The following is a 26048-nucleotide window of genomic DNA, read 5'->3' on the forward strand; positions in this document are numbered from 1 at the left end:
AAAAAAAAAAAGAGTACCTTTAGACTCCTTATGTACAACCAAAAACCTCATGGAACTTGGTTCCTTGGTTTGGAGGTTTAATGTCATGGTTTCACGGGACATCCCAGTTAATTGGCCTAATAATGTGTTTAGTGCATCTGTTCTATCTCCTAGTTCTTTGCATAGTGCCTGGGGTCTTAAAAAGCTTGCAAGGGCCACCCAAGGCATGATGATTGGTTTCTATTCACCTGGAGCAAGAGAGAAAGAAAGAGTCAGAATAGGAGGAGGATATGGAATGCGTGGCTACTTGCCTCTTTGTACAACTGCTTCCTTTGCCATGAGACCAGAAGAACTGGATGGTGCCTGGCTCTCACTACTGAACATTTTGATCAAAGATTGTATAGAAGAATCCTGATCAGAAGGGAGAAATGCAAAACAGAATTTTAAATTCTCATGGATTCCAGACTTTCTGAGCCAGTGGGAGCTGGATGATTCTCTGAAACTACTGCCGTGAGATATTCTTTAAAACTTAAACCAAACATATCCCCTGAAGTCTTCTTAAAACGAAACAATCACCAAAAACCAAACCCACTGCCATTAAGTCGATTCCAACTCATAGTTAAACTAGTAAAAAATGTCTGCCTTGAGCATTATGCTCTTTTAAGAACTATCTATATGGAATCAAAGTGACAACAGCAACTCAAAAGATTAGACAGGAACCTTTGGAGACAATGTGTTTATGTTAATGGGGGAGAAACAACTCAGAAAAGGAGGGTGAGAACGTTTGTACAACTCAAAGAACGTAATCAATGTCACTTCATTGTACATGTCGAAACAGTTGAATTGGTGTATGTTTTGCTGTGTATATTCTCAACAACAAAATTAAAAAATTAGAAAAAACTGGTATAGGAAAAAAAAAGTTGGGGTTGACTGAAGGAGGTCAAATTAGAATAAGAAATTCTTTTTTCTTTTTCTCGTTGTTGTGTGCCTTCAAGTCGATTACGACTCATAGCAACCCTATAGGACAGAGTAGAATTGCCCTAGGGTTTCCATAAAGGCTATAATCTTTATGAAAGCAGGTTGCCACATCTTTCTCCCGCAGAGCGGCTGGTGGGTTCAAACTGCCAATCTTAGCAGCTCAGCATTTAACTACTACACAATCAGGGTTTCATTTTCTTTTTCTAGAGCTCACCAAACTGTTGAGTATGCTATTTGGCTTTTAAGTTATGCAATAGTTAATATACACACGTAGTACAAAATTCAAAAACAACAACAAAAATACGTATATTTAAAAGTGTTTTTCCTTCCCTGCTCCCTGTCCCCCAGGATCAGTATCAGACAACAAAAAACGAAAAACCAAACCCATTGCCGTCGAGTCGATTCCGACTCAGTGATCCTATAGGATAGGGTAGAATTGCCCCATAGGGTTTCAAAGGAATGGCTAGTGGATTCAAACTGCTGACCTTTTGGTTAGAAGGCAAGTTCTTTACCACTGTGCCACCAGGGCTCCTCTATATCACATAAGTACTATTATATCACCTATGCTATATACATGAGAAATTCCAGACTGAACCTAGTTAAGTGATTTGCCCTCGTTCACACAGCTAATCAGTGGTGGAGTTGAGATTCAAAACCAAGCCTGTCTGACTACAAAGGTCAAAGTCTTAAAATCATTTTGCTTTATTGCTTCCCTAAAGACCCATTTATAATACATAAATATGTCCTAATATCTATTCAACCATGAGAGTTTTACAATCTATACCTTAGCATTTTAATAAACATAGAATTGTTAACATACAAATGTCCTAGCATAGATGTATAATAAACAGTTGACTTGAAGAACTAGAAATCCTCAGTTGAATGAACATGGACAGATGTTTCCAAAAATTCAAACAGATACTCTCTAATATAAGCTGTTATTTTTTTAAAAAGGAAATACCTGTGAATTTTAAGAATGGAATATTAATGAAAATGTCTATTGTTGAAATGCACACTTGATAAATCTCTTAAATGCTGAAAAGATCACATATAAAATGTCTTTGTTCCATTATTTTGCTTACTTATTAATCTTGAGCAAACATTGAAAGATCCTTTTTAATGTGCAGGTTACAATACAGTTAAAGAAGGAAGGGAATGTGGGCTTTTGGGAGAGACACAGAGAGTGAAAAAAGAAAGAATAGGTAGGGAGCAATACATTGGTAAATAAGGGCAAAATTCATAAAGAATAAATAGAATTGAAATCAGTCCTTTACCTTTAAAAAGAATATAAAATGGAATTTGCAAAGACTGCATGAACAGTGGCATGCTAGTTTGTTAAAATGTTTTACTAAACTGTATTTCTTTGCTACATTAATACAATAATAGTGAAATTTTTATTATGATGTTGGTAAGGTGGGATTTATGTTTGTTTGTTTTGCATGTTACCTAAGCATAATTTTATACTTCTATATTTTCCATGCCTCTGCAATGAAGTTAGGAATAAACATTACATCAATACAATTTTGTTGCTTTCAGTGCAAATTACAAAGCAACCATGTAGATTGCAAATAAAATTCCAAGCAAGAAGCAGTAATACATCGCACCACTGTTGCTGTTGTTAGGTGCCGTCGAGTTGGCTCCCACTCATAGCAACCCTATGCACAACAGAACGAAACACTGCCCAGTCCTGTGGCATCCTCACAATCCTTGTTATACTTGAGCCCATTGTTGCAGCCACTGTGTCAACTCATCTCATTGAAGGGTTTCCTTGTTTCCGATGGCCCCTCTAATTTATCAAGCATGATGTCCTTCTTCCGGGACTGATCCCTCCTGATAATATATCCAAAGTATGTGAGATGTAGTCTCGTCATTCTTGCTGCTAAGGAGTATTCCGGCTGAACTTCTTCCAAGACAGATTTATTCCTTCTTTTGGCAGTCCATGGGATATTCACTATTCTTTGCCAACATCATAATTCAAAGGCGTTGATTCTTCTTTGGTTTTCCTTATTCATTGTCCAGCTTTCGCATGCATAGGAGGTGATTGAAAACACCATCGCTTGGGTCAGGCACACCTTAGTCTTCAAGGTGACATCTTTGCTTTTGAACACTTTAAAGAGGTATTTTGCAGCAGATTTGCCCAACGCAATGTGTTGATTTCTTGACTGCTGCTTCCATGGGTGTTGACTGTGGATCCAAATAAAACGAAATCCTTGACAACCTCAATCTTTTCTACATTTATCATGATGTTGCTTTTTGGTGTAGTTGTGAGGATTTTTGTTTTCTTTATGTTGAGGTGTAATCCATACTGAAGGCTGTGGTCTTTGACCTTCATCAGTAAGTGCTTCAAGTCCTCTTCACTTGCAGCAAGCAAGGTTGTGTCATCTGCATAATGCAGATTGTTAATGGGCCTTCCTCCAATCCTGATGCCCCATTGGTCCGCATATAGTCCAGCTTCTTGGCTTATTTGCTCAGCATACAGATTGAATAGTTATGGTGAAAAGCTACAACCCTGACACACACCTTTCCTGTCCTTAAACATGCAGTATCCCCTTGTCCTGTTTGAATGACCGCCTCTGATCTAATTACAGGTTCCTCATGAGCACAATTAAGTGTTCTGCACCACTAGGTTTACATATTTTAAATTCTAACTATATGGTCATTGTCATATTCTGAAGCCCCACCATCATGAAAATATGTTTTTGTTTTCATTTTAAGAAATGTTAATAATTCTATAGAGCTATTTTAAAAATTAGTAATTTTAATTAACCATCATCTTCCTTTTTGCACACTCGTTTTAATAAAGAAAGAACAAGAGACGAGAGCCATCCTGCAGATAGTTACATGAGCTGTACCTATAATGAACGACAATAATAAATTTTGAACCAGTCAAGTAAGATAATTTTCAGGTTACAAGACTGAAAATGTCCAAGTCCCAGAAACTGGAAAGAATGGGTACTGACATTTACAAACCAGAGAGGTGGAGTGGAGGAATATGAAGTTAGCAATCCAGTGGCCACCTCATAATCTAGTCTCTTTCCCTGTCTCGTGGATTTGGCTTAGTCATTTAACTTCTTCAGCCTCAATACCTATTTGTGAAATGCAGAGTACAGGATAAGATATACACAAAGTTTCATTGGAGTTTCATGATTCTACTAGAATATAATAAGGTGTACCCATTCTAAATAACTTAGGGATATAGGAAATAAGATTGTCCCCAGAGAGGGCAGTTATAGTTAAGAACGACTCAGAATAGAGATACGCAAAGCCATCTTAATGAGGCAGAATCCTCAACACATTTCTCAGACTTGACTGTAATGTAACTGAAGGTATTAATATTAATATATCTAAAGAAAGAATGTGTCAATCAAAATAGGAACTGGTCAGCCTTGGGAACAGAAAAACATGCCTCCAGAAGCACAAACTGGCAAACAGTACCCATTAGGGAACTGTCCAAGAGAGGAAATCTTTGCAATTGGGCTTAGGCCTTATGGTTTCCCTGCCCACTGTAGATGGCAGACCTACAGTTACCCTAGCTGGGAGTCAATGCTCACCAATCTGACTTCTGATTATTTGGTTTCTTGATTAGTTTGCATACTGGAAGAATGATCTTGTTGTGCAACAGCAATGACCAATCCATTTGCCATTGTAAACTAATATAAGTTGGCATTTTTATCGTAATTTAGGTTTATATGTAGCTTGCCTACTCAGATTTACAGGTAAAATGATCTGTTGCCTGTAACCTGACATAGGTCTCATTCTGAATGCCTAACCAGTTCATAAGGTTTTGGAAGGAGTTAGGAATTTAAAGCAGTTTCTGGAGTTAGTAGAACAGCCTGTGTGCTTGATCGGAACTCCCGTTTCTGAGGAATCCAAACGTTATAGAAAAGGCAAAATAAGGTAAAAACAAACAAACAAACCAAAATACCATTTAATATGGACAATACCCCAAAGACGTATACAAACTAATACAAGGCAATTTAATGAATGCAAAGAGAAAAGTCCAAATAAAGTATATAGGAGGCTTAACTTGATTTGCCTTTCACCGTGGACGTTCTTCTAAGTATTTGAGTTGCTGAGTGGATGATGTTTCCTTTCACACAGAATAATGTAATATATTCATTATGGTAATTAGGTGGCTGTAAATCTTCTAGAAGTAAATCATAATAGAATTTTATGAAATAGTCTTAGAAGGAATTGATTCTACTCTTGGGCTTTCTGGGGTTTGCACCATATGAACAACACAGGCTATGTACCATCAAAAAGCTTCCAGCACAATTGCTTCTACCAAAACTGCTAACCATGGCTAGTTAGCAACATGAAGTTGAACATGTCTTAGCATATATTTGGACTATCTGTTATATTTTCTACTGATAGTGATTTTTTTTCTCTTTTCTGATAAAAGCCAGGCTTCCATAACCTCTATATTATTTATACAAAGGATTATGACTGCATAATGTGGAAGCAATGCATACTAAGCCATGGATTTCCAGGTCTGGGTCCCATGTTTCATGAAGACATTCCAGTCCCTGGAGCTCCTAGTGTTTCACCGTTACATCTGTAATTAAAAATGCGTGCTGTTGTCAAAGGTTAGAATTTTATCTGACTCAAGGGCTTTAATAGCTTCATGTTATTGAGTCCCACTTCCCAAGTGTTTAGAAGTCCTTGCTGGGTACTAAAATAAGACACATTAAATCTTCCAGGCCAGCAAGTGACCATTTAATGCATTACTGCAGGCATTGGGGTATACGGCTACCAACAGTGCCTTATAGCCACAAGTGAATCCAAAAGTTTCCTCAAATGCTGGAAACTTGAAAGTAAATAACATAAGCACAAGCAAACACAATTTAGTATTTTTAAAAAACAACCAAATTAATTAAAATATTTAACAATGAACCGAAAGTGCCTTCCACATGCATTTGTTCAATAAATAAATAAGACCTTCTATATGTGAAGCTTTTGTGTTTAGGGTCCTAATATATTTTATCTTCCAAACCAGGGCACTTTTTAGGACTGACAGAGGATGCTGTTACTAAGTGTATCAAAACAAAAGCCAAAATCCAGGACTATCCCAGGCAAATCAGGACATATGTTCACCCTAATTTTGATTAAAATGGGCATGACTTAGTTCTTACTCTCTAGGAGTTTACAGTCCACTGAGAAGGACAGAAAGGTACAAAAGAATATAATTAGCGTATTTTATTTTTCTATCATTATTATTATTACCATCTAAGATTTTAAGTCTTTCCTGATATGATTTTATTTGGTCCTTAAAAAACCTTATTATATACTTACTATAGCTATACTCATTTCATACATGAGGAAAAGATGGAAAAGGGAGATTAAATAAATTATCCAAGTTCACAGGGCTAGACAGTAGAAAAGGTGGGATTTGAAACCATGCAGTTGGACTCCAAAACCTCCACCCCCCTAAGCAACATCCTATGATGTACTGTGGTAGGGAAATAGGTATTGTGGGACCACATAAATAATAATGATAAATAATAATAATAACCTGTTGCCTTCTAGTCAATAAGGACTCATAGTGACCCTACAGGACAGAGCGGAACTGCCCCATAGTGTTTCCAATGCTGTAATCTTTACGGAGAATTCAAACTGCTGACCGCTCTGTTAGCAGCCAAGCGCTTAACTGCATAGAAGGGACAATTAAGCAAGCCTCTTAGACCAAACAATGCTTTCAGGAAGAATTGGCAAATAAGCTTTTTACTTATTCAAGGGGCAAGGGCCAGGGACAAGAGGAAGGGACAGCAAATATAAAGTCTGTAGGTAAAGCACTGTGACTTCATTCAAGGTTAATGATGCACAGCAGTCATTAGATATAGATACATACATATATAAATAGACAGGCAGATAGAAATCACTAAATGCAGAGCAACTGTCCACTTCAGATCACTCTTCACAATGCCTTCAGAAAGATTTGAAATGGCCAGTTGCTCTGCTAATACTTACATGGTGTCAAGAAATGGTTAACTTAGATTTTCCACCACACTGCAGACCTAGCTTCCTAAAAATTAATCTTAAAAACACAGAATTTCTGTGACACCCAACAGAGAAGTCACTAATTAACTAAGGATTTTGTTCTGCGCAAGCTTTTCTAACATCATTTAATGATTTCTGCCAAAGGCAAGTAAGTAAACAAGGCGGGGCCAGGTTGTTACAGGATAATGTTTCCTCTTGTACCACAAGAAGCAGAAGAAAGAAGGAATCAATGTTTGCTGATGGAAAAAAATAAAACTGTCAGGAAAATAAATGTTATTTTTAGGTTTTTGTTAAGAACTCAGCACTAAGATAAAATCAAAATAAAAGATTAACAATTCCTGAAAAATAAATTGACTGAATCATTCTTAATAACTGTTCTCTTATTTTTCAGTCCTAGGAATACACATTTTTTTACAGGCACTTTTCTTTAGTGGCATAAGTTAACTTTTTGAGATCACAGAAGGGATTTTATTCCTTACTGATTTTGTTTGAAACATCTCTGAGCATTTCAGAAAAAAGCTGTGATGAGTTTAATTTAGAATAAATGTGTCACACTTACAACTAGTACTCGTATAGACTGAGTACCATCAGCAGCATATTATTTAGCATAGGGCAAATAGCTAATATTGTCTATATTTGTAATTTAAATTATTACACTTAAACTGCAAACCTTCCCATTTTAAAGTCATTCCAGGAAGGCTTTGTTAGATTTGTAGTTTGAACATCAAGTAAATCAAATTCCCTTAACTGGCACCAGTACATATATTAACCATGAATGAACAGGATAAATTTGATGCAATAGGATCACAAATATATCACTACTATATTCGTTTTCTTGTTTGATTCTTAAGAAATAAAATCATTGTGCATTAAGAGAAATTTCTAATTAAACAAAACATAAAATTTACCCATTTTTAGCAGCAAGGGTAGATATAACTACAAATGACAAATTACAACACGTTGAAGGAGCTCAAGTAGTGCATGTTTTTTGGGCTTACTCTGTGTGTGTGTGTGTGTGTGTGTGTGTGAGAGAGAGAGAGAAAGAGAGACAGTATTTACAGCATGAATGCAACACAGACATATAAAATGCATCAATTAATTTGATCATAATTTCATTATGAAAAAGTTTACTCAAGCTATGCCAAGTTTAGTACCTTTAGATTTTATTGACAGCTCAATAACTACTAGACCAAAAAAAAAAAAAAGCTGATAAACAAAATTATATTGTGGGATAGCTGTCATTTAGAGATCAAAATTGTTAAATAATACGTTCTAAAATTACTTCAATAGGAGCATTCTTCTACCAATAAAAATACAAAATCCTCTTCACCAATATCTATCTAACTGTTCAGAAAGGTCTATGTTAAGTAATTTGCACCTATGTACCTTAAAATGATAAAGTTACAACTATAAACAATCCAATCTATAGATTTTCAATTATTTGTTAACAGGCAGTGTTGGTTTCCTTCTCTCTTCCCGAGAAACTCTGACAATCTTAAAATACTATTTCATGTCACTGTTGTAATAAAGTAATGTTTATTATCTTATCACTCCTAAATGCAAATATTTTGTATAGAAAATTATTTTGATTCTGTGTTTTGAGACTTAATTTTGACCATGTAAGAACATGGATCTCAAAGGGTGGGGCCACAGGCTTCTAGGTTTCGAAGAATCAGGTCTTCGCCAACTGGTTCCAGAGTGTGGCAATGCTGTTAAGGTGTGCTGGGGGATGGGACCACTGCCCAAAGCTGAGGGAGTGGGGCCGCCATACCCAAGGGGCAGGCTAATAGGGCCAGCTGTAGGCCCGAGGGGGTGGGGTCACCACTCAGATGGATTAGGAGAATGAGCCACCCAAAGCCGAGGGAGCAGAGTTGCTGTCCCAGTGGGCCTGGAAGGAAAAGCTGAAGCCCAGGGCACAGAGGGCTTCACCCAGAATCCAGAGAGTATAGCCAACACTTGGAACCTGGAAGACAGGGCCTTTGCCCAGACAGTCTCAGGGACGAGAGGATTATTGTCTAACCTTCAGAGCTAATGTAATTTGTTCTGCTGGGTTTTGGACTTGTTTGATGCTTGTTGTCCCTTCTTTCCCTCCAATTTCTCCCATTTGTAATGGAAATGTCTACCTTGTGCATGTTCCACCATTGTACTTTGGAAACAAATAACTTGCAGTCTAGATTTCACAGGTTTACAGATGAAGAGGAATTTTTCCCCAGGATGGAATATGCCTAAACTCTCATCCATATTTGATTTAAATGATTCAGAAGATGAGATTTTGGACTTGGAGTTGATTTAAGACTTTTCAGATGATGTGACGGGTTGAATGTGAATGTGTTTTGCATGCGGCAAGAACATGAATTTTGTAGGGGCCAAAGGGTGGAATGTTACAGATTGAACTGTGTCCTCCAAAAATATACATTATAAATCTTAACATCTATGCCTTTGGTTATAAGCCCACTTGGGAATGGGTTGTCTTTGTTGTGTTAATGAGACAGGATTAGTGTAGGCTGTATCTTGAGTCAATCCCTTTTGAAATACAAAAGAGATTAAAGCAGAGATGGGGGAAGACAGATGTCAAGCCACATGAAGATTACCCAGTAGCAGAAGCTCAGAAGAGACAAGGATCTTCCTCCAGAGCCAAAAGAGAAAGAAAGACTTTGCCTTGAGTCAGCACCCTGAATGAGGACTTTTAGCTCCTAAACTGTAAGAAAATAAATTTCTGTTTGTTAAAGCCATCCACTTGTGGTATTTCTGTTATAATGGCACTAGATAACTAAGAAAGAGAGGCAAGCCAAACGAACCATCATTATTTATGCAGTAAATCTCAATCACACAAATTCACCTATGAATGAACTTGCAAACTTTCAATACTTAGATTCAATTCAAATAAAATATATTTTAAGAGTTGAAGACAATAAATTAGGAAAGTATAGTTTATATGTAAACTAATCACCTTATATAAAATTCTTAAGAGACAAAGGCACAAATCTGATTGAACATCACATCCTGGCTAATAATTTCTGGCTTTCCTTTACAGAGTCTTCAGGAAAGATAGAAGTACAATAATTCTGATTCAAAATTAAGTAACACAAGGTCAGCAACAAGGAATAAGACACTAGGGCCAGGTCTATAGATGTAGTTTCTTATTAGGCTTGTGTTCAGAATATAGGCACTGTCTTATCCTGGGATTTCCCAATGTAGGAAAGTCAAAGATAAGAGCTTACATGTAGGCAGTTTATTTTTGGAACTAATCCCAGGGAACAGAGTAGGGGACTGTGAACAGAAACAGGGAAGGAGGAAAAACCAATATGAGAAAGTGTTATTGAGTTGATCATTGCTAAGAATGACTAGACTCTATCCTGCTGGGACCCTCTAAGGAGCCATGGAGAAAAGTGCCACAGAATTGCCTGCCCAAGAGACAAAGTAGAGGAGCATGTATTGACTGGATCCTATTCCCTATTGATCAAAGAGCTGCTTTTCAAAAAGCAATTAGTACTCTACTGCAGAAAGTAGTCTTGCTACAGAATCTAAGGGTCTGTGCAAAGGACCAAACAAAGAATCCACACAGCATTCTTATCCAACATCAAATCTTCTAAGCCATATTGCCTTAGCAGCAACCTAGTTTCCACTACAACCTGCACTTGGGACAGAGCTCTCTCCTCCCCTGAGCCTTCCTTTAAGCTGACAGCCTTTCAAGTTGCCTGATTAAGTGACTTGGAGCAATATTTCCAAATATAGAATATGCAGCCTCCAAATTCCAAAGAAGCCTATCATGTGCTGTGTCTCTTTCTTAGTGGTATAGCTTGTGAAGTACAACATTTTTTACTATCTGAGCCCTTCCCCAAAGGGATTTGTGGCCATTTACTACAGTAAATTGCATTGGAATCAAAGAAATACCATGGCCTTTTGAGGGCTCTTGAGGTTCAGAATCTGAGCTGGCACTGAAATAAATGGACTTGTAATGCTAATATAATCAGAGTGGGAGCTCCAATATAAGAAAGAAGGACAGGATTGTGAAAAATATTTCGATCTGCCACAATGTAGTTAGCAGTAATTTCTAAAATGGTGATATTATGAGGTATTAACACTTAGTTCAGTGACCATCTTAATTATATCCTTTTAAATGTTCTATTTCTCTGTATATTTCATGAAATACATAGTACAGGAGTAGTTATACATAATATATTTCTCACTCAAGGACCATGATCTTTTTGGATCTGGGCTGAAATGGGACATGCTGGTCTTGACAGAGACAGCTCTTAAAGTTTTGCTTCGAATTTGAAGACATCACTTCTCACGTTTCATTGGCCAAATACTTCATATGACCAAGTAAGATGTCTATGGCATGAGGAAGTATAAACCTCTCAATGGGAAGAAGATATAATAATTGGCAACAAAATACAATCTACCAAAAGTGCACAAACCTATTTTTTTAAACTTTTGAGGAATCCAATCAAAAAAGAAGTTGTAGACACTAAGTTAGTTAACTGCAGTTTATAATGATGATAGTAACAGCTTCAAATTATTAAGTTTATAGAAAAATTATAATCTTATATCAATAATTAAATCACAAATGTAATGATGGTTAAATGATCTAAATATACTATCTCATTAAATATACTAATGTTTTTTGAGAAAGTGTCTGAAATGTATGATAAATGTTTCTTCTAAGCATAAAGATTGTACATGGGATTAAACCAAAGATGAATTCTGAAAGAAGTGTAAATAAGTTCAGATCTCTTGATAAGCAAAAGTGATTCTGCATTCATGAGGATTTTGATTAATTCTTTTTAAAATCTGCGATTAATGTTGATGTGCTGGGACTAAAAAGTATTAATAGTTCTGGACTGTATTAAAAGGTTGACTCCTCCCTCCCCCTAAAAAAAGCCTTTTCTTATCCTATATAAAAATCGATAAAAACAAAACAATTTGAAGGTATAACATCAACCATCAGAAAGACTGTAAGTGCTTCCTCCTAAACAAGCTGTGGTGAGTACATTCACCGATATAACTACAGACTGAATGATGGTGTATACCCGTGGAGATGGGGCCGGGTATGTGTATGGGGTTGAGGGATTGTGAATGTAGTCATTGATACAGAATTTATGATTCATAAACTATTGGATGTTTGCCCTACACTTCCCCTCACATTCTTTCCAAAGTGTAATTGAAAAAAATTAGTTGTTTTAGGTGGAAGGAGTTTCTCACATGATCCAGCAGAGGGATCCAGTTGAGACAGATTTGTCACAGATAGAAAAAGTAAATTACATTGAGCCCTACGAACCATGAGAAGGAATACAGGTAATATTTGATGATCTCTGATTCGATAGCAGAACCCAATTCTGTCCATATTAATTGCACATTAATTAAAAGTGTCTAATATGTCTATTTTCCATGTGCAAAAATTAGTCCTTTAGTAAGGAATGTGATAGACTGAATCAGGATAAAAAAGTATGAAAACGTGAGCTAAAATACATAAAATATTTGCAAAAGACAAACTACATGTAGTACTAATGGTTTCAAACTGAAGAACGTGCTCCCAAGGTTTGCTAAGACTTTCACCATGGTAAGATTATCACTTTAGGATCTGAATAGAAGAGTAATGAGGATAAAAACATCAATGGCTCTGCAACAGCCTTGACAGCCAAGAATGCAGTTATACAGCAATTAAATGACTGAATTGGATTCCATTATATAATTGAAAAATGGCCTTGCTTTATTTTTTATCCAAAAAGTAAACACTATGGTTGAGCTAAAATAAACTAATAGATTATTTTTATGCCTCTTAGATGAGTGTTTTGGGTCTAATAATTGGTTTTTAAAGAGTAGTTTTCAAAATATTTTAGTGATGGAAAATATTATTCAAATAACATCTTACTCAAAAGTCAATATATAAAACACATGAAAGTAGGGTTGCATTGTTAGACACATTTTCTGTTTGCTTTGTTTTATTTTGTTTTTAAAAGCAGAGTGGAAGGTTAGTACCTTCTTGCCTCCAAAATATGTATACATATATTTATTACTGAAACTAACTCAAAGACACAATATACAGGTTACCATAAAACTGTCTTCTGGTCCAAGAAATCTGAACTATCCCAAGTATCCTCACATGAACCACTTTACAAAAGTTTGTTATTCTTTCCAACTTCCTCATTTAAATTGAGACCTTAGAGTTTAAGCTCCTAAATTACTTAAAAACAATAAAAACCACCATTTAAATATTTAGATATTTATTATATGCCAGGAGTATATGGGTGTATGTATGTGGGGGGAAGGGTGTGTGTGTAATAAAGTTACCTCTTAAGAAAATATAAGTACAATGGTTACTATTACCCCCATTATATAGATTTAAAAAATAAAAAAAAAAACTGGAGCACAGAGAGGTTAAGAAATGTAGTGGAACCAGAGATGCATAGCCGGGCAGTCTGGTTTCACTGTCTTGCTCTTAACTACAGCACTGAACTGACCTCTTCTTCCCTTATTCTATTTTCCTTGGCTACATCAATACCTTCAGGCCACAATATATTTTGAAAGAAAAATTTTAAAAACCTATAAATAAATGCCACTTGCATTAGTTTCCTCAGGCTGCTTTCAACAGATTATCACAAACTTGGTGGCTTAGAACAACAGAAATTTATTCTCTCACAGTTCTGGAGGCTAGAAGGCAGAAATCAGTATCACTGGGCCTAAATCAAGATATGGCCAGGGCCACGGTTCCTCCAGAGACTCTACAGGAGAATCCATTTCTTCCTCAGCTTCTGGTAGTAGCCAGCATACCTTGGCTATGGCTGTACCACTCCAATCTTAAAGATCAGCATCTTCAAATCTCTCTCTGCTCTGTCTTCATATTGCCTCTTTGTGTATATGCGTCTCCCTCAACTTTTCTCTCATAAGTGTGATTACATTTGGGCCCACCTAGATAATCCAGTATAATCTTCCCCTCTCGGGATCCTTAATTCAATCATATCTGCAAAGACCTCCCCCCGCCCCTTTCTTTTCTTTATAAGGTAACATTCATAGACTCCAGGGTCTACAACACAGATATCTTTTTTTTGTGGGAGGAGTACTTTTCAGCCTACCACACCGTCTTAGAATACTTTTAGAAATGGACAACCTTGATGGCTTTCATTATCACAGGAATAGGTAACAGATTAAGAAATCTTCTGATGAGAGAATGATGAACTTCTTTCCTCCACTGCATTTCCAACTATCATTATACTCAGATTAGAGAATGAATAAGAAAGCTATTCCAGCTTCACGGTATCAGCCAAGAAAAATCATTCTCAGGACCAGGTGCCAACAGCATGCCCTTCAGTCTTTGGCCAGGATGCCAAGACCCACCTGTTCTGTCAGCCTTTTTTATACAGTTTGTTGACAGAGAAGAGGCCCAGTTAATTTTTCACACAGGCAATATAAGCTGAAACTGATTCATTCACCTGCAAGCACCTGAATTACTTCTTGAAAGAAAGAAATAATGATACTGCAATGATATATTCCCCCTCCCCCCTTAGGATCAGAACACACTGAAATGGTTCCAAGACAGGAATTGTAAAGAAAAATAAATAAATAAGGCAACAATCTACAATTGGTTCAGGACTTCGTTTGGAATAGCCTGACATCAAAGATTGCACCCTGGCTTGTGAATAATGGAAGGGAAGACGTATAGAGAAAACAAGAACTTTCTAACACTATAGGGATATAAGCATAAGGGAAGCAGAGGAACATCTGGGATGCCTTGAAAACAGGGAAAAGTAGCTGAATTTTTAAGAAAAATCTGAAGTTTAGGAGGTACATAATTGGGAGCATTGGGTGTGGGAATGATGGGAGCCCCAGTGAGTTTTCTTTTGCCATGTCCTGCCTCTCCTAAAGCTCCTTGTAGCTTCTTTTAGGTTTGTTTGGTACCTTCTGTTCTGATCTCAACTGCTTTGATTCTGGTATTTTTACTCCATGTCTATAAATGCAAAAACTATAATCAAATTATAATAAACTAGATTTCCTTTGATATAATATTACCTTAGATAATTTTATTATTTTTTTATTTTAGTAAAATTATTTTCAGTGTATTCCATTATTTTCTGTTGAAATGTCAAAACAAAAATGATTTATGTATCCACGTCTTTGTATCTTTTTTTTTTCCTTTAATGAGCTTTATCTTTTAGAGCAGTTTTAGGTTTATGGGAAAATTGTGTAGAAAGTACAGTTCTTATATATTCCAAAGTGGCTGGACCATTTTGCTTTCTCACCAGCAATGAATGAGAGTTTGTGTTACTCTACATCCTTGCTATCATTTGATATTGTTGCTTGTATCTAATAATTTAATATTCAATAATTAGAGTTCCTGTTTCATGAGTTTTCTTTTGCAATCATTTTGTCAACCAAATTTAATCAACCTGGGTCAAATTTTAAGAGTTAAATTTTATTAAAACAGCTTTCTTATCTTATCCATTTTAAGATAATAAATGTTATGTTTGCAATTTTAGCCAATGTAAGTTTTTGTTTTTTCAATAATTTTTAATAATTTTTTTCTCGATTATTTTTACTGTTCCCCATTTTGTCAACAGCACAATTTTTACAAAACATATTTTACTATTTTAGTATTAGTCATGGTTTTATTTATCTTTCTATATAACTAATACTTCATTTTGCACAGTTTCTTACGCTTATTTTTGTTTCTTCTTCAGTGTCAAAAAAGGTAGAGTCAAAAATCCTTAAGATTAAAGGTAAGGATGCATGGCAAGGATGAGGTTAAAATGGTAGGTTCATAAAATCCCCACATTGTACTTCAGTTTCCCCTCTATGGTTGTAGTAGCTAGATTTTTTACTATAACATAAATTGTTGAAATATGTAACTGTCTACTAAATGAGCCTTATTTTCCTGCCATAGTGTTTGATTACCAGTTATATTAAATATATGACCAAAAATTGGCAACTAATGAATAAAACATACTGAATACTCTGTATCCAAATTATACACATATATTGTCTTATATCTAACCCTTTCTTTCACTCCTACAAGCTTTTTCTTTGCATATGGGTTGCAATTTTATTGCCCTTCGAAAGTCTCAATTTTTGTTCCTGCTCTGAAATTAGTTTAAGAAAGCTGTAGCTGATAATTCTAAAAGCCTCAAAGCATATAACACCTGCAAACATTTGTTTTTCAAAGTATTCTCTGAATATAATGACTAGGAGTAAGGAAAGTACATGCACCAGATTCTTCAGAACAAATGCCTCCTCAACTGCAATTATGTCACCATGAAATCATGCTCATGTTCCAAAATAAACTCATTGCCATATGAATTGTTACTTCACAGAGATATTTTTGTAGTTGTCTTTTTAACAGCTTCCTTAGAAGTGTCTTCTAAATTTCTCACAATACAAAAACAAAAATTTTTTTTCATCTTATTTATTTGCATATTTCAAGCTTGAATAGTCAGCAATCACCACAGTTGTCCTCTGTTGCACATACACGTGTTCTTGAGTTAAACACGCACACACACGTATTTTAAAATCTTTGGATTTAGAAGCCAAATTTTCTAAAATGCACACTTTGACTTCAAAAAAACAAAAACCAAAGAGAGTTCCCCAGTGTCACAGTTCAGGACTCACCTGTGGACGTGGATGTCCAGTGACCAGACAGGTCAGTTCTAGAGTTTCTCCTTCCCGGATAGTGTAGACCCTCTCCGAGTAGCGCTCCTCCTCAATGTTACATGCCAAGCCTGAGTGCACAATCCGAACGGTAGGGGGAGCTGTCAAGTCAGGAGAAAGAGACAAGATACATAAGAAAATAAGTAAATTGTGTTCACGTGCACCATCCTGGTTTAAGAACAATTCTTATTAGACATCCCCATAGTCAGATCCATCAGTCTTAGTACTTTGAGCTTCCCCAGGAGATTAAAGATTTTGCTGAACAGAAAGCCTCAAATTTATCTATCAGTCATCAACATGTTGTGAAAATGGCTAAGGGGAAAAAGATGTAGGAAGAAAATCGGTCATTAAAAAAACCACATGATAAAATTTGATCGTTAAAAGTTAAGAAGGATCTTTCCTTTCTAAAATCCAAAGTATAATATAGTAAGAGATGTTGTGAAATAAATGGGTAGGGTTAAAAAAAAAAAAGTTCATTGAAAAGGAACAAGGAATTCAAATTGAAGACATTGGCGTTAGTCTATTAATTAATGACCCCCACTGATCTTAGTAGCTTAAGTAGGGAGCAAAGGATTGAGATGAATTGGTTATCAGGAATTGAGTAGCCACTTAGTTTACAATATTTATAGGTCTCTGTCTTGACACAGGAGCCCCCATGGAGCAGTGGTTAAAACTCTCGGCTGCTAACAGAAAGGTTGGCGGTTCGAATCCACCAGCAGCTCTGCGGAAGAAAGATGTGGCAATCTGCTGCCATAAAAATTTACAGCTTTGGAAACTTGATGGGGCAGTTCTACTCTGTCCTATAGGGTCGCTATGAGTCAGGATGGACTCCACGGCAGTGAGTTTGGTTTGGCTGGTATTGATACAAGCAAAAGATGATCACTAAATTAAGCCACAGAAATAGCCAGTAAATCATTGAGTCTGAAGTCTAAAACTCTGACTAGTGTCTAAAATTCTCATGAAGTTACAGGCAGTCCCCAGGCTACAAACATCTGACTTACGGACAACTCATACTTGCCCTTTAATTTTACATAAATTTGCCCTCATTTTGAAACGACTGGACCAGCTCCTACTCGCAACAAATTCTTCATCCCAATCACCTTCAATTGATGCACGTGCAGCTTTTAAATCATCGAAAAGGCTTCCAGCCTTTTCTTGCACTATCCCAAAGCAAACCCACTGCCCTGCAGTCGATTCCAACTCATAGCATCCCAGTAGGTCAGAGTAGAGCTTCACCATTGGGTTTCTAAGGCTGTAAATCTTTATGGAAGCAGACTGCCACATCTTTCTCCCATGGAGGGGCTGGTGGGTTTGAACCACCGACATTTTGGTTAGCAGCCAAGCACTTTAACCACTGCACCACCAAGTTTCCTTCCACAAATATTACAGCCTAGAAAATCCTATGGGGCAGTTCTGCTCAGACACATGGAGTCTCTTTGAATCCAAATCGACTTGACAGCACCAGGAGTTCCTGGTTGGTTCAAATGGTTAAGAACTGGGCTACTAAATAAAAAGTTGGTAGTTTAAACCCACCAAGAGTTGCCTTGGAAGAAGGGCTTTATGATCCGCTCCTGAAAGGCGGGAGGTTCTGCTCTGAAACACATGGGGTCGCCGTTAATGGAAATCAACTTGATGGCAACAGACTGATTGCCTAAATATCACTGCTGTCATATTTGGATTTTTTTTTATATAACATTAAAAAGACCATGGATACTATAGAACTTGAAAATGACTTTGGTGATTTTATATAGTGACTTATAAAAAGTTAGTTATTTTAAGTCCAAATTCCGGGAAAATCTCTTCTCAAAAAATCTGTATTTTGAAAGTAAAATAGAATTGTTAGTTTCTAATATCTGATGCTTTATTTTATGCGGTATAAATGCATAGGACTTTCATAGAGTTTAATAATTGAAAGTAACATATTTTTTATCCTTCTCAATTTCATGTAGAAACTGGAAAACTGGAAAGTTCCATTTCTGGCTAAACAAACACGAAAAACGGGTTATTTCAGTATCTTCCTAGGCACCCAAGCAGAATCCTATTCCTCAAACGTCAAATTTGGGACGCTGCTCTCCAGTACCCAGAATCAAATGGCATGTAAGAGTTTCCATCAGTTACATAAGAATGAAGAGTATTCTTACATTCACTCTGCATAGTAAACACCAGAGGAACTATTTTAAAATGCAGATTCCAGACCGCTGTACCCAGAGATCTGTTATGTCTGAGGACATCCCCAAAATTTGCATTTCTACTAAACACCCCGGGTGACTGCAGTGATGGTGCTAGTTAAATCAAATTATTAAAAATATTTTTCTAGGTCTTATAAATATTTGTGGACTAAAATAAAATATCCAGCAGGATACAATAAAAAAAGATTTGTTTTTTCCTTTGTCTTTTTCAAGTAACTGAATTCCATGCCATGCACCATTTCACTGGTTTAAAAAATTAAACGATGCTCACACAAATCAAATATTTGGTTTGGTCTATAACACCAATTTATCAAAAATTTTCTACCTCGATATCATAATAATTTGGATTCTGTCTAGACATTGTAGAAATTGGTTTTTATGACATTAGAAATCCTTATCTTTAGTGTTTCTCTGGGTGCTCTGCAATGTTCCACCCGATGTTTTCTACAAATCATTTTCTGCATTGATCAAATTTAAACTTCAATTTAGTTAAGTAATACTAAGAGGATACTTATTTTTAGACATCTGTCTTATAGTTGTATTCATGTTATAGAGGTTAACACACTGATGATGATCAATAAAGGCTCACAGAATAAAAATAAAAAAGAAAATAGATTTAAATATATCCATTACCTTGAAACATATTTGAATGCCAAAGTTAGCTTAATAACTGATAGCCCACATGTTTATTAATATATCTAATTATTTACCAACTTGGCATCTTTTCCAGATTAATTTGCACTTGTTATTTTTATTTTAACTTGAAATCAATGCATGGTATTGTTATTTTTAAGATGTAACTTTCAAAAGCATTATTATACAAATGAGTAGATTCAATGAAAACATTTAAATTATACAGTAAGCACATTGTGTTCCTTTACAAGGGTTAATCTTCTGCTATTTTCTTTTATATTTAACACATTCTGGGGAAAGGTAATTGCCTATATACTGTAGTCATATGAACCTACCACTTATCTCATAGTCAAAACTCAGATATAATTTTATTATGTATTTGGAATAGTTAAATACCCACCAAACATATGTGTTGACGATCTATTTTTCCTAGCATTTATTAAAACATGTTTAGTACTTTAGCTGCTCCGTGATAAGGTGCACACTTTGTAAGCTTCTGAACTCTTGTGGGACACAGAAAGCTCATGGAAGTCAATAATCTTATTTCCAGATTAGGGAAGGAAACCTTCAAGAGGTCAAGTAACTTGGTGATAACCTCACAGCTAGTTGTGGCCGACATGAGACCAGAACACCGTCCTTTGTTCTTTTCACTACTCCATACTGTCTATTAAAAAAAAGTCTGACACAGTTAAATTCAAGTTCTAAATATCCCCAAACTAGACCTGGGGAGTAACTAAAGGGTTGCAAAACTGTTCATGAAATAGTTAAAGCAACATAACTAGATTGACAAGGTAAGCAGTATAATTGCTCCAAATGTAACCAATGCAACACTGTCCCAGGTCACCATCCTATCTCCAAACCCCAAAACAAATCCACCACTATCAAGTGGGTTCTGAATCTTAGCAACCCTGTAGGACAGAGTAGAACTGAGCCATAGGGTTCCCAAGGCTGTAAATCTTTATTACAGAAGCAGAGGTGAGTTTGAACCACTGACATTTTGGTTAGCAGCCAAGTGCTTAACCATTGTGCCATCAGGGTTCCTATCCTGCCTCTAGTCCCTTCCAAATACATGGCATTTTATGATTGACAAAATAATACTTTGACATTTCTATTATAGTCATGTCTCTCATACTTAAGAACCTATAAATGAGGATGACTTTTCATACTGAGTCCTAATCCCTTCACGTGGCATTTAGGTCCCTGTAAATGGTTCTCATCTTGATTACCCAACCTAAAATGCAACATCTCTGTGACATCAGCCCATCATCAGTGGGAAAGTAAAGGGCACTGAGATTTTAAATCTTTGCTCATGATGTTACCCCATTTAGAATTACTGGACTGAGATGCAAAACAGATCTTCTTGACGTCTTCTTGGATATTTAGCAATGTTTCTCTTTCCCTCCCCTCCCCTCTCCTCTCCCCAGAAATACTTATTGCCCAGGGATTCACATTTTTCTTAACATTCTAACTTGATATTAAGCACCTCAGTGCCAATGTGAGCCTCATTGTTGGCATTTGCCCCATACCACATACGTAACTCATAGCAGACTAGTTATTTAAAAATGAATTTACAATTTCTGATTTAGCAAATATCACTAAAATGACACCAAACTTCTGTTTTAGCAAAATATCCACTATCATGGCACTGAATTAACTTTAAATATAAATACAATTTGCAGTATTATATCTAAAGCAAGACATTTTTTATCCTCTGCCTCATTGGAAAAAAAGCCCCAATTTATCATCCTGATATTGGACTAAGGGTTATGATCCTCCTTGCCCTGTATAGTCAGCAATGAATTAAAATGTTAAAATATTGCAGGGGACCCATAGTCATCCAAATTTTCTTGAGGTAAACCTAATCCCATTACATAAAATCTTTCCTAACACTAATCATATCAACTACCTTAATTTGAGTAAACTGGCTTTGGGTTCAAAAGGTCAGCCTAAAAGGGCAAAAGAGAGACACTCTTTTATCTTGTTAGAGTATACTTTTCAAAGTTAAACCAAATTTTCTATATATTCTCTTGCAGAAGGAACACAAAGAAATTATTCTCCAAAGGCAAGAACCAGGAGCATTTTTAGCCTTTCATGTCTTATACAGACTTTGAAGCATATGTTTCTTAAGTACCTGCTATGGTACAGGCACAAAGCTATTGGCTGGGCATATGAAGATTAATGCCAGGAGCTGTGTGCCCTCTAGGGGTTCACAGCCTATTGGATCTATTCAATTTATAAAAAATAATTATAGTTGAACAGAATACATGCTCTAATAGAAGAGAGCATAGAGTACTATAAGAAGACAAAGCAGAGGATCACTAACTCTGCCCGTGGGATTCTAGCAGGTTTCACAAAGTCAGTGACATTTAACCTAGGTTTGGAAAGATGCATGTGGAGAAGAAAAGGGAAGGATATTCCAGAGACAGCAAATAGTGTGCTCAAAGCCATGCCTGTAAGATTGCACCTCCTGAGATCAGGAAATGAGCACACTCAACTCTGGCCCATGCAGTATATTATTTACTCCAAATCTTGAACCACTGGAACCACTCTTTCAATTTGTCATTATGGTTCCAGTTCCTGCCATGTGTGGAAGGTAGATGGAGGAGGAGAGAATGTGGTCAAGGAGACCACCTGAAAGCTACTGTGAGTATATAGGAGTAACATTATGTAGGCCTGGGAATGGACATGAGGGTAGAGTTTTGAGATCTATTTTAGAGGTTTAATAAACAGGATCTGTGATTAACTGAATGTGCAAGTGAGAGAGAAGGAGTTAAGATGACATTGAAGCTTACACCTTGGTAACTAGGTGAAATACGGTGATACGTGTTTTTTTTAATAGAAGGTACTCTCTTGATTACCATGGGCCTCAGATTACCCAGAGTTGTAAGAAGCTGAGATTAAGGGGCTTCAGCCCAAATCATGGAGGGCTTTCTTAGAGGGGGGACATAGGTGAGTAGTGTTTTCTGGGGAGAAGTTCCTTCCAGTAACAGACATGCTGTTCCTAAAGGACATGCTATTATTACCCACAAATAGCTTTGGTATGGGCTATTTTCTCTCCTCTAAGAAACACAAGAAAGAGTCTTATACTTCGGTAAATCACTCAAATCCTTGACCCTAGCTATTCTCAGGAATTCAAGTTACCAGTAGAATACTGCCATTCTTCAACACGAGACCAATGTAACTTCTGGTCTTGGTGCAGTTCATGAACTTCCTGGAATAGGTAGTGTGGGAGAGAGGGATGGTCACTAGATTGCCCTCTCAGAAGCTCTAGTGAAGAGATCAGTGCCCAATCTGCACTGACATCTCTCACACACTGTAGCTTCTGTGTGTGTGAGAGAGACAGAGAAAGGAAGGGAGGGAAGCAGGAAGAGAGGAAGACCTTATTGTTCTCACATGGCCAGGCAGGAGTAATAGAATTGGCACATCACACCACTTTCTTAGCACTCACTAAATTTTGTTCTACAAGCAAACATAATGATAATAAATCTTTCCTTCCAATTTTATGTTGATTTAAGTGATCATAAGTTTTCATAAAACACTTTCAGGTTTCTAATCAGCGTTGCCAATAATTGGCCTCTTGTGTTTATTCCACAATTTCCAGTATAGCTCATTTTTACAGTATTTCTAAGATATAGTGACTTCCATTCTTCTTATTTCCTCTTTCCTACCTGAGTTACTGATCTAAGATACTATGTGAGTCTTTTCATCCTTCCCCTTTTCACAAGGTGACTGTCCAATCTGGATTTTAAACTAAGTATGGTGAGTCAGAATTGACTTAATGGCAACCTTTTTGTTTGCTTGTTCTTATTGTATCTATAGACCTAGACCATATTTATTCCTCTTGTTGTTGACAACTCCAATCCTTAGGCTAATCACATTATATTTTCTAATATCACAAAGTCAGGAAGAGGATGACATGTGGGCTTTAGGGGGAAGGTGAAAAATTCAGTTTTAGATGCTGATAGGGAGCTGACCAATGGTAAGTTATTGCTACAGATAAAGATTTAGAGTTCTTAAATGGTAGTGGACGGTTGACAGCACTTGAGTAGATGAAATCTCTAAAGCAGAACATGTAGAGAAATTAAGTAGGCAATGATAGAACTGTGAAGAATATAAATTCTTAAAACAGAAAAGCCAAGGAAAGAGACTTACATAATTACAAAGTCAGAAGAGTAAAAGGACAACAAAGAGAATGTGGTGCTTTAGGTTCAAGCATGGTGGACTGTCCAAAAATAAAAGCCCACTTTCTTTTTTGTCTTTCCTTTTCTTTTCCCCCCTTTCTGTTTGTTTACTCTATGTCTTAGTTTTCTAGGGTTACTATTTTTAAAAAAATACCACAAAATTAGTGATTTTAAAGAACTGGAATTTATTTTCTCACAGTTCTGGAGGCTAAAGGTCCAAACCAGGGTATTAGCCATGTTGATTGCCTCTGTGGGCCTCTCTCCTACTCTCTGATAGCTGCCAGCAATCCTTGGTGTTTCTTCCCCTGTGTGTGTCTCTGTGTGTTTAACGTGTTCTTTTTTTAAGACACCACTCAGAAATGATTAGGTTTAGGACCCACCTATACTGCTATGGCCTCATTAACATAACAAAAGAAAACTTTTATGTCTAAACAGGGTCTATATACAGGTACAGGGATAGGACTTCCACATTTCTTTTGGGGGAGAACAATTCAATCTATAACACTCTTTCACAACTTCAACTTTGCCAACCTCTGCACAACATATGAAGAAATCCCTCAAAACTGTCCAATCTTTTCTGTAAAATAGTATTAGTCAACCAGGGATAATCCCAATAGCATATAAATATGTTTAATCTCTCCCATATTAAAAAACAAGAAGAAAACAACAACAGCCACCCTACCATCAACAGGCCTCTTCTTGTCCTTCCTTTACAGTCAGTGATTACAAATACACTCTAATCCAGTCTACACTCCCACCTAACACTTCCACACCTGCACTGCAGTACTCAGTCCACTGCAGTCTGTCTCCTGCCCTATCGTTTCTATTTTTCAGAGAATAGGGCAGGAAAGTAGAACTCTACTTTGGTAGGCTATTTTTCTCTCATTATTTTGATCTCTTACCTTTCCTTCAGCCTTATTTTACCTGCCTTCACTTAGAGTCCTTTGAAACTACACACTTCAAAATAATATAGACTATTATTACCTGCCACTACTATATTTGCTGCACCCATATAAACATATACCCAAACGTGCAACTAAGCAAAATGTTTCATTGTATGTATATTCTAGTAATTTCCTCAAAAAATAGTTAAAATCCTTTTGTTATTTAACTAATCCCAAAATGGTAAAAATCCAGATACACAAACAACATATAAATTATTTTAAATCAGCATTGAGCTCAGTTTAGTTGCTTGCTTTTACTGGCTATTTTGAATTAACTACTATTTTAGCATAAATGTGAACTTATTTCTCCCCACACTACCCCATGTTCGGTTAGCATTGTATTCCTATCCACTAGGGGAAATATTTCTTCCTTTTAATTTGATGAGGTGTAAAATGAAAGTAGTAAGATTCTATTGACTATTCTGCATTTAATCAAGAGAAGATCATATCTACCTCACATGACTTTAGTGAAAGCCTCTGAATATGAAAGGTTTTGAATATTTCGTATTATTTCCTCAGCACATGTTGAGTAGCATTGTTATAAACTAATTGAACTGCCCCTGACAAACCCTCCAAAGCGCAAAGAAAAGTTAAGAAAATTAAACCCCGAGGCCTCTGGTTCTATAAGGCAGCCATGAACATTTCCTAAATAACAAAAGTTGATATGATCTTTTAGGTTTGTACTAGTTAAGATTTTAAAGTGAAGGGCTTAAATGTTTAATTTAAACTCAAGTTATCTGTTTATATGCAATATATACTATTTAAGAAGATAGAAGAAAGTCTGTCATTAAAAGAAATCAATGACATTCAATAACAATGTGATTATTTCAATAATCATAAAATAATTTTAACAAAATTTTAATGTTAAATAAAAGAAGGAATGATGTAATTTAAATTTTAATATTAAAACAACAAAAAAGCAATGAAGCTCTTGTGTAAAAGAACTACTTTGTAACATCATCTTCTGTTAATATCACTGAATCAAGGTATTAACTTCATAGACAATTGAATATATAAAACTGCAAAATATTAATCTGAATTAACTTTCACAAAACTACACGTGTGTCTTACTTTCTTCATTTGAAATTCTATAACTTTTTAAAATTTTACTGCATAAAGTTTTCCACATTTGAAACTTCAGATTTTATCCAAAATACCCTTTTTGTTTTCATCTAGAAGCACTACCTATTAATATCTGAGGCTAAAACTTCAGAGACTCTTGCATGTTTTATAGATAAAAAAACACAAGTTCTGTTGAATTTAAGGTTCTTAACATTCTTTTCAAATACAGCATTTGACCACCTCTGACGTGTGCCAGAGAGGAACTGGGGGCCATCAAGTCGGACACAGCTATCCACAGCCACTAGTCATCTATGTTCCTCTGCCTCTACATGGATGCTCCCACCCTAAGCTCTTCACCATGTTCTTCTCAGTATTTCCCAGGAGAAATATTTGACCAACACCTGGCGAATACTTGAAAGTGCATCACATATTTCATTAATCTC

At 36.2% G+C, this 26048-nt stretch overlaps 1 protein-coding gene and 1 pseudogene across 1 annotated transcript in view; both read right to left on the reverse strand.

Moving 5' to 3' along the window:
- MDGA2 (MAM domain containing glycosylphosphatidylinositol anchor 2) overlaps positions 1-16833 on the reverse strand; it is a 560321-nt gene extending 543488 nt beyond the window's left edge. The window contains exon 1 of the mRNA XM_004387883.3: positions 16558-16833. The gene's annotated coding sequence lies outside the window, so the exon portion shown is untranslated. The remainder of the gene's footprint in view (positions 1-16557) is intronic.
- Positions 5645-26048, reverse strand: part of LOC101343987 (RNA-binding protein EWS-like) — a 50963-nt pseudogene continuing 30559 nt past the window's right edge.

The sequence above is a fragment of the Trichechus manatus genome, unplaced genomic scaffold (assembly GCF_000243295.1).
Source record: "Trichechus manatus latirostris isolate Lorelei unplaced genomic scaffold, TriManLat1.0 scaffold00196, whole genome shotgun sequence".
Lineage (NCBI taxonomy): Eukaryota > Metazoa > Chordata > Mammalia > Sirenia > Trichechidae > Trichechus > Trichechus manatus.